At 48.2% G+C, this 8482-nt stretch overlaps 1 long non-coding RNA gene across 1 annotated transcript; it reads right to left on the bottom strand.

Moving 5' to 3' along the window:
- Nucleotides 1–2034: 2034 nt before the first annotated feature.
- LOC145529820 (uncharacterized) lies at nucleotides 2035–6103 on the bottom strand. Its single transcript, XR_014071384.1, has 2 exons — nucleotides 5973–6103; nucleotides 2035–4597 (listed from the first exon to the last, which is right to left on the bottom strand). It is a non-coding gene; the product is annotated as an uncharacterized LOC145529820 (long non-coding RNA).
- Nucleotides 6104–8482: the final 2379 nt, after the last annotated feature.

Below are 8482 nucleotides of genomic sequence, written 5' to 3'. Positions count from 1 at the left end.
AAAAAAAATGTAGAACAGGAAAAAAACATAAAAAAAAAAAAAACACAAAAGGTATAAGATATATGTATGTAGTTTGCTTCAAAAATAGGGGTTTTTTTTTTTTTTGCAAGTTAATAGTGGGTTATGAAAATGAAAGTTAAAGGTGTAATAGAGGACTTGAAGAAAAAGGAAAGAAGAGAAAAAAAAATTTTTTTTAATTAAAAAAAAAATTAAAAAAAAAATTAAAAAAAATAATAATAGTAAAAAATATATATATCCCGGACTTTCTCTGGAGCTGTTGTGAGCAGTGTGGGATCTGCTCAGTTTTAGATAGATCCTTATTCCTGCTTATACTTTTCAAGATCTGTAGGTCCTTTTTAATGCAGTCGGTATTAGCTACAGGGATCTTAATCTGTTGGCCTGTCCCTTCCAAAGCACTTCCCTCTGTTTATTTGGCTTCTGTTTGGAGATCTCTTCAGTATCTAATTTCCGCCCTGCAAAACAAAGCGGTGGAGGTGATCTCTTTAGGTTCGCTTGTTCAATCGTGCTGTGGGGAGGAAGGAACACTGCAATTCTGGCGTGTGTGTGGTAAGCTCGCAGTGTCTCGGCCGCACTGGGTTCGCCCCCGCTCACGGCGTGTGTGCTTTCCCCGTCTACCCTGCTCAGGCTTCAGGTTACTCGGCCGGGGAGCGGGCCCTGAGCTGCGTGCACTTCCCAGGACTAAGCCGCTCAGGTTCAGGCTCCCGGTTACTCCACAAAGGCGCAGACTCGATTTTGCCCGCGGCTTGTGCCGTTCCCGGTCGGAGCTGCCCAGGCGGCCAGGAGTTTGGCGAGGGCGCTGTCCCCTGTTGGGGCGGTGCGGCTTATCACCTCCCTGGTCCCCGCCTCGGTTTACGGGCGCGCCCGGCTCCGGTGTGCTTTGTGTCGGTTCTGGGGAGCTGGTCTCTGGCTGCGACCCTCCCGGCTGCTGTCGACCCTCCGGGATCTCAGGCAGTCTTTGCTTAAAAACTGGGAGCCTGTTTGCAGTTTGGTAGGGGGTGCCCTCTCTGGAGCCGAGTTTGCCCCTTTCCGGCTCTGGCGGGCCCCGCCTGCCCGCTGTGTCCGGCGGGGGATGGCGCAGTCCGCAGCCGGCTAGCTCTCCTCTGGTATCGCTCAGTCCTTTGTTCTGTGAGCGGGCCGGCAGTGCCTTAGAGTTGGGCTTTTCGCGGGATAGTTCTCTCTCTCTCTCGCTGTCCCACAGTTTAGGTTACTATCTCACGTTAGCTCCCTCAGATTGCCCTCGGGGCACTCGGGCCCGGTCCTTACCCTAGGCAATGCCGCCCGCTCCTCTCCGTTCAGCCCCCACTTGCTGGTGGCGGATGATGCGAGCGTCTGGGGTTCTTTGCTGGGAGTTGCTTTAGGCACGTAATCTGTCGATTTTATTTATTTTTTCCTCCCAGTTACGTTGCCCTCCGAGATAAAAAATCCTCCCCCACACCCGCCGGTGAGAGGGTTTCCTGGTGCTTGGAAATTCCTCCTCTTTTACGACTCCCTCCCCGGGACGGGTCTCCGTCCCTAACTCTTTTGTCTCTCTTTTTATCTTTTATAATTTCTCCTACCTCTTTTGAAGATAATGCGCAGTTTTTGTGAAAGCCTGACGTCCTCAGCCAGCCTTCAGAAGTAGTTTTGTGAAGTTTGGTCAGCGTTCAGATGTTCTTTCGATAAATTTGTGGAGGAGAGAGTGGTCTCCCCGTCCTATTCCTCCGCCATCTTCTCTCTCTTTTTTTCCTGAGTTCTTGTTTTGTAAGTGAAGTCTCATGGGACAATGGAGCATGTACTGGAGGAGTGGATCCTTGGTTTTCCCCACTCCCACTGCCTTCCCAGGGGGTCTCTCAGCTGCCTTCTCCACCTCCTGCTGCTCTAGGTCCCAGATGGCCACCAAATGTCAGTCCATGGTTGGGGGAGAGGAGCCCAGCAGTGTCCAGTTGCAGGGCAGGACCCCCACCACCCCCAGGCTCTCATGACGAAGCATGGCATTATATAGCAAAGAAAAATATCATGATATGTCAAGAAAGCGACTGTGGAAGAAAGGAATATGTTTTATGTTTTAGTACCCTTCACAGAGCTTTTTTTTCCTGTTTTATAATAAGGGGTCCTTCATTTCCATTGCACGGATCTCTAGAAATTATATAGCTGGTGCTGGCTGAGACTGCTAATTGGAGATGGCAGAGACTAAAGAGAGAAAGGAACTGGGTTCTTGATTTGTTGAGCTATTAAACCCACCCCCTCAGCTGCTGGCTGAGATAATCTTCATTGTTTAAGCCCCTGTCAATTAGGCATCTGTTACTTGCAGCCCAAAGCATCCTAACACAAAGTCATTGTATTTTTTACTCTCAGGATGATGCATTTGATCCCCATTGACCAGCTGATTGATAGCACAAAAAACAGTAGTCTATGTGTTTCTTGCAGGCAACAAGGACACCTCTCAGATCACCAAGCAGCAGTTAGTCTTGGACCTTTTCTTAGTAGCAATAATAATTTAATGACTCATATTATGGTGCCATCTTGTATGATTATAATGTCAGTACTATTTTGCTCACTTTTCACATGTGGCATCAGAAGTTCAGAGGGGTTAGATAACTTTCTTAAGGTCACACAGCTGATAGGTGTTAGAGACAGAGATCAGATCCATGATGTTTCATGGCTAGAATGAAGAAAGCCTTGAAGGAACTATTTGCTCCTGTACTAGTCCCTCATCCCTGGTACCTGCTGGAATTCTGATATGCACCCCACACTGGCCTAGAGGTCACTCTCTGGCTGCCCATCTTCTTCAGGACCTTCTCCCCAAAGCCACTGCCAGGCCCAGAAGGCAATGAGTCAGCATCAGACATCAACAGAGCCCTGTAGCTCTGTTCAGGCTCCTGCATCCTGTCAAGGTCCCCTTAGCTTTGTTCTCAGGTCCAGAGTGAGGCCATCCTCTGACACAACATTTAGAGCCCTGCCCTCTGGTCAGGACCCTGCGCCCGCCCCTCTGGTGAGGCACAGCCACAGCTCATGGAGAGAAAGTCCAGAGCCCACAGTTGTTTTCGTTGCTGGGCACAAGAGCTCAGCCTCTGTCCCCACACTTTTTTCCAGGACCCCTGATTCCTATTTGCTCAGAGAACATTTCCAGATTCCCCTTTGCTTGTCTCTGGCCCATAATCCGTGTTGAAGCCTGAGGTGTGGTAGGTGGACTCCCTTGGGATTCTCTGTGACCCGCCCACTCCAGCCCGGCCAGGATGTTCTTACACACGCCGTCAAAAGGGTGCTTCGGCGGCAGTTTGGGGGAAGCCAGGCAGCCTTTAATGGTAATAGCCATAACTGCAGCCAATTTGGGGTAATTGGTGGCTTTTGCCAGGGAATTCCTGCCTGTCGCAGCAGCTCGTTTGCGATGTCTTTGATCTCTACCAGTCTCCCCGAGACGTGAAATATTGTTGTCATCTTCAATTACTCCAAGGGGCAGGTGTGGCCTTGACCTCGCCACCAGACGTCCCCAGTCTGCACAAGGCAGCAGCAGCCACGGAGGAAGGGTGAGCAGCAGGCAAGCGGGGTCCCAGGGCCCATTCCTGGGGACTAGGCCCCGTGGAAACCCACCTGAGGCTATAAGCTAAGAAGGAGCTCTGGAAAGGAGGATTGGGGTAGGGAAACATACTAGCAAATCATAAAACACAGGATGCTGAGGCCCTCTTTGTGCCAAGCACCTCACTTTTCTTTACATCTCTCAGCGTCTTCTCTGCAAGATGTATAATTATCCCTATTTGATAGAGGAAGAGCCTGAGGCTCAGAGATCCTTGTAGAGCAGGGAAAAGGCAGGCCAGTGGGTGAGGAGAGGATGGTGGCGGGAGATGTCCAGCTCAGGTTTGCCTGGCTCGGGACTGGAGTTCTTTCCATGTTGCCCAGCTCATTAGATCTGTGGGTGAAACACAAACTCCATCTTCCCTGCCAGGCCGTGAGCTCCTTGAAGGCAGAAATTGGGTCTCATTTAAGTCTGTGCACTCCCCTGGCTCCTAGTACAGAGCTGGGCTCAGTGAGGTGTAGTCAAGCCCTGGGATCAGTTCCTTGGTTTTCTTTTTTCCATCAAACTCACTTCTCAGTGATCTCATGCAGGCTCCTAACTTTAATACATTAACTCTATCCTGACAGCACCCACACTTATGTCTTATAGATCCAACTGCCTACTTGATATTTCTACTTTGATGCCTTACAGACATCTCAAATTTAACACATCCCAAACTGACTTTCTTATTTTTCTTCCAAAACTGTCTCCCAAGTCTTCCAGATCTTAGTATTTGGGTATTCTGTCTGTGCCTAAGACACCCTATTGATTTTACCTAAAAATTAAAAATCCATAATCTAATCATTTCTTCCTCCCCCTCCCATCACTGGCTGCATTCTCTCATAATGAGATTATTGCAGTTGCTTCTGAATTAGCCTCCTTGTGTCTGTCCTTGTCTGTCTGCGGCAGACTAAACTCAGCCCAGTAGCTGGGAAGATCCTATTAAGACTTCATTCAGAAGTGGATGCTTTTCTACTTCAAACTTGTGGCTCCTCACTCCACCAGGGGTAGATTCATGGAGGTCACTGACCACGCGCCTGGCATCTGTGAAAGGCAAGTGCCACCATCAGTAGAGTGATAAAGGCCATGGCAGGAGCCTTGGGCAGGGGTATTCATTCTGACTGGGTGTGGGGAGGGAGGATGGGAAAGCTTCCAGGAGATTGAACCTCGAATCTATCGATGGTGCTGTCAGGAGTTTACAGCTGGCAGGTAGCAGAGCTCTCGGAGCTACAAGCTGGCCAGTGTCCACTGGGGGTTGATCCCATCAAAGGGCTTGTCCTGGTTCCTGGGGGTACACATGTTCACCACCACCCCCAAGCCCTTCCTGCACTCCTGCTGTGTGCGGCCCTGGGCAGGTTCTCAGCCTGCAGCCCAGGACTCAACATCCTCACTCCTCAGAATGATGGAGCTGGTATTCCACTGGGATAGACGGTGGTGGTGGTGGTTTAGACATTCCGTCATGTCCAAACTCTTCTGCGACCCCATGGACTGTAGCCCACCAGGCTCCTCTATCCATGGGATTCCCCAGGCAAGAATACTGCAGTGGGTACCCACTCCCTTCTCCAGGAGATCTTCCTTACCCAGGGATTGAACCTGGGTCTCCTGCAGACAAATAGTGAACAATATGCAAATGGGAAGGCTCTTGGGAGTACCATGAAGATTATGACAATTTACATGCAGTAATAAATACCTACATCAGCTCTCAGCCACTGCACTGGGCCACCAACCTGGGAGGTTTGTGGAGCCACAAAGAGGTCGTACGGGATTTCCTTCTTTCAGGGCTGATTCAGGACCCACTGTCTCTTGCCTTCCAGGCTGGTGAGCACTGACCTGAACTGCCTGTTCTTGCGAGTTTGTCCCACTCGCCTTACCCCCCTCCACTGCCCACTGCTGCCCTCTGGGCTGAGGTGTGCTGGGCACACACCCAGAGACCTTTGTACCATACTTGGGAAAGTTATTTGATGAGAAACTTTGTGCATTTTTTCCTTTTCCTGTTGCCACAGGCTTCGGCATACATAACTACAAACTGCTATGCTGGTTCCTTGTAGAAGCCAAGGCAATTTTTATTCTCTCCCTTCCTTCTTTGTCAATTCCCTCTAAATATGTCCATGGCCACTTCCTCCTTTCTTTTCAGCCATTGTACATCTTTATAACTATGCCTGCACCAACCTTTATAGGTGCTGTGAAGGTGCTATTCCCCCACCTTTATTTAAGCATTTCAAGAGGAGGCTGGAATCTGAAGCTACAACTGAGAACTGTCTGTTTATCCACCTAAGACCTCAAAAATAATTCACAATGAGCAGGTCAGGTTCAAGATGATGCTTTCACAAAATCGAATTCCAGAATCAGGAACATGTGGTAAAAATCAAAGTGCTGACTCTAAAACTGTAGGGGCTCAAATACTGGCCCTGAGACTCACCAGCTCTGGTGCATTCACCCTTGTCCCTCTCTGTACAGCGGGACTGGATAATGTGGTGGAAACCACATGGGCTTCGGCCCCATCCAGATTGAGGTTCAAATCCTGGCTCTGCCAGTTTTCTTTAGACAAACTCTTTAACCACCCTGGCTGTGGTTTCCTTGGTAAACAATAATGCTGATGCTGTTTACCTGGTGAGCTCTTGGGAATATTGTGTCATAAAGCCCACAAAGAACCTGGCATAGGGCTAGACACATAGTTGGCATTCATTCCTCTTTATGGCCAGTGGTTGGACTCTGGAAAGATCAGGCATGTGGGTGGTGTTTGGCAAATACACAGCCCACACTGATGGGTTGCTGTTTCCTGCCTGGGGCATGTTCTCTTGCAGCGAGGCCCCAGAAAGGGCTCTGGGAAGAATGAACTGAGAAACGACTCCCTGGGCACCCAGTAGCTCATATCCAATCATTATCTTGATGGAACTGTTTTCCCAGGGGCTGGTATGACAGTTTGTGGATTTTGCAGATTTTTTTTTGCTTTAGTTTTTTTCCTTAGGTCTGATCACTTTGCATTTCTGTCCCAGCAATAAAATGTTAGGTACCAATACAAAGCAGGGTAAGAGGCTGGAGAGGAATGAAGGGATGGAATGGGGCTATTTTAGGTAGAATAGTTGGGGAAGGCACCTTTCCAGAAGTGACATTTGAACAAAGACTAGAATAAGGATGTGAACCATGTGAGTATCTGGAGAACAAGCTTTTCTGGCAGAAGGTAATGACCCTGAAGTGCTGTATTCGTCAACTGTCGCTACAATGATGCCGCATAACTAACATCCCCAAATGAGGCTGCTTAAGATGACAACTATTTATTCTTGATGATGCCTCTGCAGATCCACTAGTAGGTGGCTGATCTAGGGTGGCCTCAGCTGGGCTTGGTTCCAGGGTACATATCTGTGTCTCTCATCCTCTTTGGATCAGTAGGCTAAGGAGGACATATTCTCAAGATGGAGGTAGAAGAGCAATAGGGTGAGCAGAAAGAGATGAGTTCTCTTACCATTTTTGCTTCTTCTTTTTTTACAATCTTGTTAATTTTTTCTTGATTTATTGCGTTGGCTAGGACATAATCTGAGAGTTGCAAGCAAAGGAAAGGCAAGTTATGATTTGTTCTGAAAGATATTTCTGGGTGCTGTATGGAGAACAGATGGGACAGGGTGTGGCAGTAAGGGGACAAGTTAGGAGACTTTTGAAATAAACTAGGCAAGAAATCACAGTGACATGGACCAGGGCAGGAATAGGAAGGAGACAAGTAATCAGCTGCCATTAAAGCCATTGCCAATAGAATTTGCCAATATGAGTATCAGTTCAGTTCAGTCACTCAGTCGTGTCCAACTCTTTGCAACCCCATGGACCGCAGCATGCCAGGCTTCCCTGTCCATCACCAATCCCTGGAGCTTGCTCAAATTCATGTACACCAAGTCAGTGATGGCATCCAACCATCTCTTATGAGTATATGAGTATAAGGGGGAAGAAAAAAGGTAGGAATGACTATGTGAGGTTGTTGGTCTGGATGAATGATGCTGTCATTTACCGAGATGAACAAGGCCAGGGGAACTTAATGTGGTTAGATGAGCAGTGGGATCAAGAATCCAAAGTCTGAGATATCCAAGGTGTGTGTGTGTGTGTGTGTGTGTGTGTGTGTGTGTGTGTGTGTGTGTGAAGTCACTTCAGTAATGTGAGCCCTCCGGGCTCCTCTGTCCATGGGATTCTCCAGGCAAGAATACTAGAGTGGGTTGCCATGCCCTCCAGGGGATCTTCCGAACCCAGAGATCAAGTCCAGGTTTTCGGCATTGCAGACAGATTCATTACCAGCTGAGCTACCAGGGAAGCTCATCCAAGGCAAGGCAATATCAAATAGGCAGTTGGCTTTGTGAAGCTCAGAAGAGCTGGCATGGCTGGAAATAAATATTTTAGAGTCATCAGTGTAAAAAGATATTTAATGCCTTGAGAATGGACAAGGTCACTAAAGGTGTGGTTGTAGGAAGACGATGGGAAAAGAGAGAAGAGAGGGGAAGAGAGGGGAAGGGAGGGGAGGGAAACAAAGCGAAAAGAGAGGAAAAGTCCAGAGGAGAACAGAATCTGGAATTAGAAGCCAGCTAAGTAGGAGGAAAACCCATGAAAACGTGGTGTCCAAGAAAGTGTTTCAAGGCAGAGGAAATAGTGATCAACTGTGTTATTAATAAATGCTGCCAGGAAGATGGAAGTGAAATTTGATCATTGGAGGTGGCAAATTGGAAGTGTAAAGACTTGACTAAAAGTGAGACTGGGTACGTGAATTTCCTTGTCAAACTGTCAAGGATCAGTGTCAGATGCAGAACTCACAGATCACCATCACTAGTACTCCCCAGGGACTAGATCCCTCACACCTCTTGAGTCATGAGAATGGCAGCCTCAGTGAAAAGTGAAGGAGTGACTATCACCACTCAAAGCACTGACTGTACTAGTCTCAGAACCTTGGGATTT

Source organism: Giraffa tippelskirchi, chromosome 12 (assembly GCF_054371585.1).
Source record: "Giraffa tippelskirchi isolate mGirTip1 chromosome 12, T2T-mGirTip1v1.2.pri, whole genome shotgun sequence".
NCBI classification, from domain to species: Eukaryota; Metazoa; Chordata; class Mammalia; order Artiodactyla; family Giraffidae; genus Giraffa; species Giraffa tippelskirchi.
The sequence above is the reverse complement of the archived record's forward strand: the minus strand, read 5'-3'. Positions and strand labels throughout refer to the sequence as shown.